We start from the raw sequence: 12,705 nt of genomic DNA, 5'->3' as shown, positions 1-12,705 counted from the left end.
TGAGGAAGTCAATAAGCCTGTTCTTAAACCAAACAGCCGCAACAGATCTCTGGCTGTTCCACACTTATGCCGCAGCTGTGATTTCTCCCAGGCCTGCCTTGCCCAGTTCACTCTAGCCCTGCTTCCCTGCTAGTTTCCTGACTCTGACCTCTGGCTTAGGTTCCTGACTCTGGTTCTGATCCCTTGACTCTAGTTACTGGCTTCCTGACTCCAGCTCCTACACCAACCACAAGGCCTGGATGCCCACATCCCAGTTTGTGACAGTAGCCTCATCTGGGGTGAAACATGGCAGCTGGTTAACAGCACCCAGCAATACTATGCAACAGGAAAGGAATATCGTGTCCAGCTAAAAGTACAGACTGTATTATCAGACACTTTAAGTTGGCATTGGACCTAGGCATGGGGGTTAATATTCAGATGTTTTACAAAAAGTGCTCTAGGCTGTTAAATGACTACAAGCAGGATGCACCTTAACTTCACATCTCGTTGGAAAAATATCCCATTTGGCCAACATTTTCAAGAATGAACCTGAAGTTAGACGCCTGAGTCCAAATGTAGGCGCCTATGAGTTGGACTTTCCCCAAACTCTTATATGGTTTAGGAGCACACGTCCCATTGATGTTTATTCCCATTTTTTGGAGGCAAGTCCCATTTTTTAAAAAGTCCTCCTAAGTGAATTAGAAGCACATGTCCCATCCTTAGGCACTTATTTTTAAAAAGCTTGATCATAGAGCACTTTAACCATTGACTCAGCAAGTGCAAAGTGCCGACTCAAAGGAAAGGCTACTGCCTACAGAATTATTCCCACCACCTCTTGCTGCAACTACAGTACGGTTAGATGCTCAGTGAAAGTCTTGTATTTACATCCTGAACAGACCTGGTCTGGCTTAGCTTGTGAAATTATTTATTTGTTAAATCAACAATGTGCTTACTGCACAGAAAGAAGATAATCCCTACCCTTGAGGAGTTTATCATCTATATCTGAAGAGATGAAAAATTTAAGTGGGCAAATTAAAACGTTTGACTTGTATCAATTTTGTTTTCTACTATGGTTCTAGCAAGTGTTATTTACAGGAATCACTGTAAATTGTTTCCAGGGTTTATTAAAAACAAATAAGGCTAATCATTTGATAATAAGGGACAATATGGGGTAGCTTTTAATCCTAATTGGTTTTTAGCATGTTCCTGTGAGCCAGATATAATTCACAGCTATTGAGACAGGGAAAGTATTATGAAGACTGTGACACAAGAACATGAGTTGTAGATTTTTTCCCCTCACTTGAATTACTGTAATAGATCAGTAGCCCTGGAGTAATGAACATGATCTAGTGTTTGATCCTGAGTCATGTATATTTATGAAAAATTTCCTGTTGTAGGATCCTAACAAAAATACTATAGCAATGTACAGTAATAGTCCAAAACAGTGTAGTATTTTTGAAAGTTATATATGTATATTTTAGAAGACTCCTCTAGTAGTTTTTATAAGTGTAAAACTGAATAATTTAGAATAGATTTTAAGGCCAAAAGGAAGTATTACATCATCTAGTTCTGTATACTGTATTTAGTCATGGTCCCAGTACCAAGGGAAGAATATTATTACTTTGGAATGGATGCATTACAATCAAGTAAAATGAGATGCAAAATTTAAGGAACCAATCTGACAAGAATGAGAAAAGACTAAGTGTGTTTGATCTTTTCTTTCGAGAAGAGATTGCTATGTGACCTAAAAGAATTACTGAAAATTATGACAGGTTTCAGAGTAGCAGCCATGTTAGTCTGTATCTGCAAAAAGAAAAGGAGTACTTGTGGCACCTTAGACAGAAGTGAGCTGTAGCTCACAAAAGCTTATGCTCAGATACATTTGTTAGTCTCTAAGGTGCCACAAGTACTCCTTTTCTTTTTGAAAATTATGAAAGTCTCATTTAGTTGAGACACTTTTAAATTGGTCTTGTGCAAAAGCCTGGGCTCTAAATTGTCCAAAGTAACAAGAATCCATTTCAGCCCATTTATATAAATTGTTTGTAAAAGTAAGCAAAAAGTTGAGCACAGAAATACTGGTATTAACAGGTTGTTTCAGTTTACAAAAAAGTAATAAAGGGTTTAAAGGGCTCATCAGTAAAATCATCAGTTGACATAACAAGCTATGAAATTGAGAAGAAAAAAATGCTTTTTTATTTTAATGGAATGAGGTTGACACCCCTTTGTGGGAAATTTAGAGTTGGAGATGAAAAATCAAACTTAGTGTGAATAGCTTGACTCTGCATTTATGATTGCGCATGTACTTTATGTCTCCTGACAGTTGAAAATATTAGACAAATTCTGTGCATAGTGCAGCTGGTCAAAATTTTTTCATCTAAACACTTTTGACAAAATGGCATTTTGAACAGAGAGCACTTTTGTGAAAATTTTTCATTTTGGTTGAAATGCTCTTCTTCGATGAAAAACTAGAATCCAAAATCTGATTTATCATAATCCTGTGTTTTTCAAATAAATAATTTAATCTGCCGGGTTTTTTTATGTGGGTTTAAAGATTTGCATTAATTTCACAAAACACTGGGATTGGGATATCTAATGTTAAAAGTTTCTGTGTCCAGCTAAAGATATTGCAGTGTACCCACTTCTGCAGTTTAAGCGATAACAGACCAAAACTATTGAAAATACAGCAGCTGTCTGCCCACCGACAAGCAAGTGCACGGCACGTGTGCGAAGGAAAGGACTTGAGTCACTATAAGTGACTTTGAATGCAGGGGTTGCAGAGTTGCCTTGTCAGGGGGTGCCGGTTGTTGGTTTTTTTTTTTTTTTTTTTTTTGCATTTCAAAGGTAGTAACCCTAGGAGAAGCAGGCATGAGGGGCAGGGAATGTGAGGAGGCTGAGGGGGGCAGATGACAATGATGGTGTGGGAGATGGAAGGAATAGAATGCAGCTCCATCAACCTGGGGGCAATGTTGGGGAAGGGGAGTCCCCTCCAAGCAGCCAGGGGCAGGCAATGCTGCAAGGCTGCCAACTTTTGCAAATTGATCATGAATCACAGGATTTTGGGGCCTGCAGGAGGAGCTGTCATGATGATGTGAGCAACTCCTCCAATCCTACAATGTTCAGGGCTGGGCACATGGGCAGAGCTCTATGCAAGACTCCCGGGGCTAAGGAGAGAGACATGACCTGCCACTGAGTCCTGCCTTCATGCATGGCCCTATAACAGAGAGAGTGTTCAAGGGTACCAGGAGGCAGGGGAGTGGGGGAGCCAGGGAAATAGTACTGCTGGTTCTCGGGTAGAAAAGCCCCGGGGCAGCAGATAAACAGAAGTGTTGCTGCTGGGTAAAGAAAGTAACAGAAAATGGATGGCAGTTCCCCTAAAACATTTCCATGAAAAGTTTTGGTGTCAACAAATCTGCATTTTCCTGCATAACCCCCCCCCCCCCAACATTTCATTGAAAAATTCCCAACCACCTCTAACATTAAGTAACTGGTCCACAGAAAGTCTAGGGCAGAACAGAATTTAACTGAGTCTTCCAGAAGCCAATCCAGTGTTTCAACCACATGAATTGTTACAGATATTATTTGATCAATATTGATGGCATGAGCCGATTTTTATAGCAGTGTTCCTAAACTTGCAAATCCGATTGATTCTAATGGACTTGAAGTGGGCTATAAAATTTTAAGCCGAGTCAAACACATATTATTGAGCTCAGTAAAGGAGTAACGGGGTGAAATTCTTTGGTCTGTGTTATGCAAAGGAGGTCAGACTAGATGATAGAATGGTGCCTTCTGGCCTTAAACTGTATGAATAGGGATACGTTTCTGTCACAGAGGTCATGGATTCTGTGACTTTCTGGGGCCTCTCTGACTTCTGCTGCAGCAGAAGGGCAGAAGCAGCAGTCTCCTGCTGGGGCAGCAGTCCCCGGAGCAGTGGCCGTCAGTCAGTCCCAGGGACACCCGAGCAGCTGGCCAGCGGTCCGCCCTACCGCTGCTGGAGCAGCTGGCTGGGGTTGGGTCAGCCCCTGCCACAGGAGCAACAGCAGGGCTGGAGCAGCTGCTGGAGGTCTGTCCCTGGCAGCACTCCTGCTGTTAGTCCCCTCACCACCCCCAGCCGGGTATTTTTAGTAAAAGTCAGGGACACGTCGTGGGCTTCCGTGAATTTTTGTTTTTTGCCCATGACCTGTCCCTGACTAACTAAAAATACCCATGACAGAATCTTAACCTTCTCTATGAACCTATTAATCAAAAAGTATTAGGTACTTAAAAACTTGATTTACTTTTTTATTCTAGCAATGGTACTTCCATCCTAATTTAGCATATTTCTGTAGAACTGTGCAGGGTTTGCTTTACTTCTGCTTAAATATTTACACAGCTTTGGAAGGGTTTCTGTGAACAATCCCACCCTAAAATACTGAATTCAGTCTCTTTTCTCCATAGTCTCAGTGCCTGTTCTTTTCTTCTTCCTTCACTTTTGCAGTGATCATCTGAACTCTTTGACTAAAGCTCCCATTTCTATGAATCTTGAATCTTACAGTCTGACCTACTTTTATTTGAATTCATGGAAATCTTTCCCTTTATATTAAACAAGACAAGGAACCAGAAAGCCTGTGTCTGTCAAGCTCACTCTTCCCTCACACCTGTTTGTTTGTGTGCTGTTCACACCTTTCTTTCTTGTCATCCTTTTTGAAACTTACCTCATGCAGTCTGAATTCATTGTTGCTCTTTGGACAACACCACAGGGGTCGGCTGCTCGAATGGACATTGCTGGTAACCTAGTCTGTAATATCGATCAACTGCCCTGGCTTTCAGCAAGGAAAGATTCCTATGAAATAATAAGCAACCAAATAAGCCTGCATAAGATCAAGAAAGCAGACACAGTTATATGTTTGGCTTGCTTATTTTCTCCCTCCTCCCGCCCCCCATCAATTATTTAAAGTCTAACTTTTGTAAATCTTTGGCTTGTGATTTGTTTGCCCTTTTACAAGTCACATTTCTCAACAGTTATTGCCCTTCCTCAAATTCAAAGGTATTCTGTTGTTTTCTGTCACAGGCATCTTCAGTAGTTCATTGCTATATATCTCCCTACACCATCGTCTCTCCCGGGGCTGAACTAAGGCCAAAGGACACATGTCATATAATGACTGTGTTGATATCTATATTCGATCCATTAAAATACAATATTGTAACAGTTCATACAACTGGTGTGTTTTTCTGATTATAAAAATCAGAGATGTAAAGACCTATTTATCATCCTCTGGCCAGTGCGCGCTTATTCCTTAAACTGAGTCCTCTAGTGCTCCTGCCACCCCTCCCCCCCCAGTCTTTCTGCTTCTTGTGTCTCATTCTCCTGCTCCTGGCTTTGCACTTTTGATCCTGCTTGAAACACGCTCCCCGTTCTTGTCTGCCAAACTGATGCAGATCTCTTCATAAAAGCCACTACACCCTCTCTTGCCTTTCCCTGATCTGTTGTCCCATCTTTTCTAATTTATTTCTCTTCCCTATCTTAGGCCATGATCCTACAGAGAATTATTTAACCCAGTGCATATGTCTTTGCAGGATAAGGGCTCGAGACTGATCCTGCAATGGCCAGGGAGCGTGGCTTAGCCACAAGATCTGATCTCTACAGGGAGTGTGGTGGAGGGGGCTGCTCAAGATAGCCAGCAGGAGTGAGCCAGGGGGTGACTGGAGGCTGCCAGGGGCTGGGAGAAGTGTCAGTCTTGGGGACCGCTGAATGTGTTCGGGGAATGCTCTGAGGGTGTGGAAACAGCCACACTTTTAGCTGTAATGGGCAAAGGCTGCCACATGCTCCAACACCACAGGGATATATCAGCAATGGACCTAGGGCAGAGGTGGGCAAACTACAGCCCGCGGGCCACGTCCGGCCCGTGGGACCCTCCTGCCCAGCCCCTGAGCTCCTGGCCGGGGAGGCTGTCCCCTGCCCCTTCCCCCGCAGCCTCACCTCGCCGCCGGCACAATGCTCTGGGCGGTGGGGTGGGCTCCTGGGGCAGCGCAGCTGCAGAGCCTGGCCTGACCCAGTGCTCTGTGCTGCATGGTGGTGGCGGCGGTGTGACCCGGCTCCAGCCAGGTGGTGCGGCTTTAGCTCCGCCAGCCACCAGTGCCCCAGGCAGCGTGTTAAGGGGGCAGGGAGCAGGGGGGGTTGGCTAGAGGGCAGGGGAATTTGGGGTGGTAGTCAGGGGGCGGGGCAGGAACAGGGGGATTTGAATGGGGGCAGGAGTCCCGGGAGGGGGCAGTCAGGAATGAGAGGAGGGGTTGGATGGGGCGGCAGGGGACAATTAGGGGCGGGGGTCCAGGGGCGGTCAGGGGACAGGGAGAAGGGGTGGTTGGATGGGGCAGGGGTGCCGGGGGGGGCAGTCAGGAATGAGAGGAGGGGTTGGATGGGGTGGCAGGGGACAGTTGGGGCGGGGGTCCAGGGGCGGTCGGGGACAGGGAGAAGGGGTGGTTGGATGGGGCAGGGGTGCCGGGGGGGGCAGTCAGGAATGAGAGGAGGGGTTGGATGGGGTGGCAGGAGACAGTTAGGGGCGGGGGTCCAGGGGCGGTCGGGGACAGGGAGCGGGGGTGTGGATGGGGCAGGAGTCCTGGTGGGGGGGGGCGAGGCGGATAGGAAGCGGGGGCCGGGCCACGACTCCCTCCCCTAACCAGCCCTCCATACAATTTCCAAAACCCCATGCGGCCCTCCGGCCAGAAAGTTTGCCTGCCCCTGACCTAGGGTGACCAGATAGAAAGTGTGAAAAATCGGGACAGGGTGGGGGTTAATAGGCGCCTATATAAGAAAAAGCCCCAAATATTGGCACTGTCCCTATAAAATCGGGACATCTGGTCACCCTGAATGGACCAGGGAGACCCCTGGAAAATCCTAGAAGTGTTCCAGAGGCATGTTCAAACTACCACCACCAAAAAAAGAAAAAAAAAAAGCTATGTACAAAAGATCTTTACAAAAACTGTAATCAAGATTCTGGAGACACAATAGATCAATAGCTTCCCAAACTGTGCCAAATGACTGGCTCGTGAGATTTATCAACCCTTAAGAGATGAACTAATTCATGATAGCAAGGGATGAAAGATACAGGATTTGAATGAGAATGCGCAGAGAGCCAGACTTGCTCTACCAAGAGCTCTAGACAGGTGCAAAGCTAGTGAACAAGCTCCCGTCCATGGAGATCACAAGTGGAGCAGACATAGACAGTTTTCCATGTAGCATAGAGCAAGCATGAAAATGCAAGGAAAAAATACACCAACATTTGTTAAAAATCAAGTGCACAGATACAAAGCAAAGGAAACAAAATGCAAAGGAAGACCAGAAAGTATTATACAGAAAAACAGGATAGTGGGAAATGCCCTGCATACGGGCCATATGCAATAATCATGGCAAGAGGAAATTATGCCAAAGCTTACCAACAAGGAGAGCAAAAAATCAAAACAAACAAAAAGCATCCTATCAAGGACACAGGCAGTGACTCCAAAGAGGAGGCTTTGCACATATAGGATATTAATGCAATGCAAAACAGAAACACCTGAGTGGTTTATCAAGCCCAGACTAGGGCCAGCTGCAAGACAGCGACTCAGAATCAAACAGGAAACTGAGTACCGAATAGACAGTGGGGCATTAATGAACATGCTAAGCTACAAAGACTTCTCCAGCATTATGCAAAAGAAGAAAGTGAAACTGTACCCTAGCAAAGACAAATGAAAATTATACAAGGGCACGACCATAATACCACATAAATGTATACAGGCTGAAACTTCAAGTAGCACAGACAACTCAGAAGCCACTGTTTCCGCTAAAAAAAGTGCATGCATGAACCTAGTGACACTCAACCTGGGACAAACAATTCATATTGCATACCAGCAAGATAAAAAATAATACAGAGCAGATAGCGCACTGTGGCATCCCTGCAGTGATGCTGCAAAAAATGACCATGCTATTTTTGAAGGACTGGGATGTCTTCCAGGCATGTTACATCTGGAGCTAGATGAAATGATTTGGAGAGAACAGCACCTGCCTTGTGCAGCACCCGTGGCGTTAAGATTAAAAAATAACGGGAGCAATAAAAGAAATGGGAAAAGAAGGCATAATTGTAAAGTAAGAGCTAACAAGTTGGATAAGCAACACTGACCTTTGAGAAGCCAGGCAAGCTGAGCAGGTGCATAGACCCAGGTGATTTAACCAAAGCACTAAGGAGCGTTCACTACCAAATGACTACAGCTGAAGAAATATTACTTGACTTTGCAGAAGCAAAAACATTCTGGCTACTTGATACCAAAGACACACGTTGGTAAGTGCTAGTGAATAAGGAAATCAGAACCTCACCATGTTCTGCACACCAGCAGGTCGATATAGATGGCTGGGGATGCCCTTTGTGATCAAACCTGCAGTTGAAGAATATCAACACCACCAAAAAAGATGTATTAAGAGGATTTGCAGAGACAAGCGTCATAGCTGATGACATTGTGAAGTACTGTACCTATGTGGAGACAGCACGACGGACATTGTGGCTAATCACGACCACAACCTCATCTGTCTGTTAAAACAAAAAAACAAAACACAGACACATACACACGAGGAAGTAAATGTAAAATGAAACAAGAACAGGATAAAGGTGCAGTTGAATGCAATATCATACAAGGGACACTTTCTGACTTCTCAAGGGCTACGCCTTGCCCACAAAAAAGTAACCGCAATGCTGCAGCTGCCTACACCTACATACATTGAATCCATCCAGTGTCTATTAGAATTTGCAAGTTGTCTGACAAAATTTCTTCCAAGCCTCTGAGATGTACGTGAACCCCTGAGGGGAATCCTGGGTCACAAAGATGTGCTATGGGCAAGGTTACCTCAACATATTAGACAGCTGTGAATGTGCATATATTTCATATTACAGTGCCCCCTACTGGTAAGGCAGAGGCGTGATAGGTTGTGTACCTCCCAAGCATTCTCCTTTCTTAGTACCACTCTACCCTGTGGTGGGCTATCCATGCAGAAACTGATCCCTCCATCTAGGCCACATGTTCAAATCCATCCCTTTCAGGGTATACATAAGAGTCCAATAATATGGTAGCCTTCAGGATTCAGGACTTCACTTTTGGGTCAGGGTCTCATGGTCAAGACCCTTGTATCTTCAGGGTCTACCCCGTCAGGGTTCTCTCCCCACTCTGAACTCTAGCGTAAAGACGTGGGGACCCGCGTGAAAGACCTCCTAAGCTTATTTCTACCAGTTTAGGTTAAAAACTCCCCAAGGCACAAATTGTCCCTTTTACCTTGGATTAGGTAATGCTGCTACCACCAGATGATTTAGACAAACTCAGGGAAAGGACCATTTGGAGTTCCTACTCCCCCCTAATATCCCCCCAAATCCCTGCACCCCCTTTCCTGGGGAGGCTTGAGAATAAACAAGATGAGCACAGACCAACCTTGGGTTTTTTTAGGACACAAAAAAAACCCCAATCAGATTCTAAAAGAAACAGAACTTTATTATAAAGAAAAAAGGTAAAAGAAGCATATCAAGGTTCCTCCCCCACTCTGAACTCTAGGGTACAGATGTGGGGACCTGCATGAAAACCTCCTAAGCTTACTTTTACCAGCTTAGGTTAAAACTTCCCCAAGGTACAAAGTAATTTTATCTTTTGTCCTTGGAATAACCACTGCCACCACCAAACTTTAACTGGGTTTACTAGGAAACGTAGTTTGGACACGTCTTTCCCCCCAAAATCCTCCCAACCCTTTCACCCCACTTCGGAAAGGTTTGGTAAAAATCCTCACCAATTTGCATAGGTGACCACAGACCCAAACCCTTAGATCTGAGAACAATGAAAAAGCATTCAGTTTTCTTACAAGAAGACTTTTAATAGAACTAGAAGTAAATAGGAGTAAAGGAATCACCCCTGTAAAATCAGGATGGTAGGTACCTTACAGGGTAATTAGATTCAAAACATAGAGAATCCCTCTAGGCAAAGCCTTAAGTTACAAAAAAGACAGACAGAAATAGTCATTCTATTCAGCACAATTCTTTTCTCAGCCATTTAAAGAAATCATAATCTAACACATACCTAGCTAGATTACTTACTAAAAGTTCTAAGACTCCATTGCTGTTCTATCCCCGGCAAAGCAGCATACGGACAGACACACAGACCCTTTGTTTCTCTCCCTCCTCCCAGCTTTTGAAAGTATCTTGTCTCCTCATTGGTCATTTTGGTCAGGTGCCAGCGAGGTTGCCTTTAGCTTCTTAACCCTTTACAGGTGAGAGGATTTTGCCCTTCCCTTTATATTTATGACAAAGCACCTCTGTAAAATTAGAATGGAAGATGATCTTAAGGGCAATCAGATTCAAAAACACAGAGGATTTCCCTCTGGGCCAAACTTTAAAGTTACAAAAAGAAAACCAGGAATATACCTTCCTCTCAGCACAGAGAAAATCACAAGCCAAAACAAAAATAAGCTAACGCATTCCCTTGCTAGTACTTACTAATTCAAATGGAGTTGGATTGCTTGCTTCCTTGATCTGTGTCCGGCAAGCACACAAAAAAGACAGACCTAAACCTTCCCTGCCACCCAGATTTGAAAGTATCTTGTTCCCTTATTGGTCCTTTTGGTCAGGTGCCAGCCAGGTTACCTGAGCTTCTTAACCTTTTACAGGTAAAAGGATTTTGTGCCTCTGATCAGGAGGGATTTTATAGTACTGTATACAGGAAGGTTATTACCCTTCCCTTTATATTTATGACATCTCCCAACTAGATTCCCCAGTGAGGGACAGATTTCCATAGTTGTCCCTCTTCAGGGGTGTGTAGGGGAGCCCAGGCCCACCCTCTCCACGAGGCTCTAATCCAGGGCCCAGTGGTAGGTAGTTAAATCCTGTGCCCTGGGGTGCTGTGCAGCTTCCTTCCTGGATCACTTCCTTCTAGCCTCTCTTTCCCCAGGGTAAGCAAAGAACTAAACATAAAGGTAAAGTCTCTAACGTTCAGACAGTCACAAATCCCTTCTTTGTAGGCTTGGTCCAGGCACTATAGAGGCAACAAGAGCTCAGAGTATGGGTCAACTCACATCCCCTGCCTTCAACTGAGCTATTCTGCTCCCCATTTTAAGGTACTTCTCCAGCCCATGCAGGCTTTACAGGAGTGGTGGAGTGGGGCCATCTGGGCCCAGAGTAGCTCTTTAACCCCTTCCTTTCAAGTGTGGGTTTGAACACCCCACCACAAATGGAGTGAAAAAAAAGTTATAAAAAAGTTTTACTGGTAGCTGCACACTATTTAGATTACCAAGAATTATGGGAACAAAACAGTGTGTTTTTTACAACAGGTCTCTCTTCATGTATAATGCCTTTTTTAAAAAAACATACTTTGAATTACAGAGGCTGATTTTAAAATGGCTCTGCAAGTGGGTTGTAATTTGAGCTTCTAAGGACTGCTCATTGCAGACTGCATGCCAGGATTGCAGCTAGCTGATTGGTATGTTTGTCTCCAGACCTTACTGGCTTGAGCCATGTCATGCAACTATAGGACTGGTACAGAGGCAATCAAAAGTGACATTGTAACTGACAGCTCTGACAATTGAAAGTAGAACATTCTGCATTAGAGTTTACTGGGAGAAACTGACCTGAACTGCAGCACTAATTCTAAAAACCTCAGAGCAGCTGGTGACCCATCTAAAAATATTATTATACTGTCATAAAGGTTAAAAGAAAGCTGGCTAGCTTACAATGCAGCGCACCTTAATTCTCCTTTCGAGTGTGTCTAACGGTCAAAGTTCAGAGCCAGTGGCCATTATGCACAAAATAAAGTGTGGCCAATTCTTCCCCTCTTTTCACATTAGGTTTGATTGTCTTCTGCAACTCAATGCTGACTTTTCCTCTGAAGTCAAGATCAAAAGTCATTCTTTTGTGCTCTGCTCCTGAGTGATCTCAGTGGGAGAATATAAAATAAATCTGTGATAAAAAGAAAACCTGTTAGGCTCTCACATCTCATTTAGAAACAAAACAAACAAAAATCCCTACAAAATCTAAAAGGGCTGTTTGTCCTATGGTTGGATCTTAAATGGTCTCCCAAAGACAATAAATGTTTGTAAGATTGTTGACTGGTGTGGGGGCAGGCATTATTTTATGAAGAGCTCCTTCTGGAGCAATCACCTACAAATGGTATCTGGAGCCTTAAGTTCTATGATCCCCTGCTTATTTACTTCTCTTAGGGCTCAAAATTCACAGAAGTTAATGGGATCTTGCCATTGACCTTGGTGGGCTTCAGATCAGGCTCTTAGATCATATTTTGCTCTCACATCTCTCAACGGATGTATTAGTCTGTGTGCATGTATAAAACTGCCGTTAATGTCAAGTGGATCTGAAAGGTCCCATAGACTGTGATATGCAAAGAGGGGGGAAAAAATTAAAATGTTCTTGCAAATCCAGGCTCCCAATCTGTTTAAAAAAAAGCAATTTAAATGTGCTACTTTACACTCCGCCCATAGTGCCCATTGCTGGGCACTGTGTCACCTCTCTGTTCAACATCCATCCAGCACAGGGCTCCCAAATCCCTAGAGTATGAGAAAGATGCTGATTTGAGGTAAGAAGGGGCCAGGCTCAGCGGGCAGCTGGAGATTGTTTGTGAGCAGGAGCAGCAGCCTGGGAGCTGACTGTGGAGGGAAGGACAGTCCAGAAGCCATCTGAGAGCTGGGGCTTGGAAATCTAAGAACTGGGCTGGGAAGCAGCCTGTATTGGGAGGAGA

Source organism: Caretta caretta, chromosome 2 (assembly GCF_965140235.1).
Source record: "Caretta caretta isolate rCarCar2 chromosome 2, rCarCar1.hap1, whole genome shotgun sequence".
In the NCBI taxonomy this organism is placed as follows: Eukaryota; Metazoa; Chordata; order Testudines; family Cheloniidae; genus Caretta; species Caretta caretta.
This window is presented reverse-complemented; position numbering follows the sequence as displayed.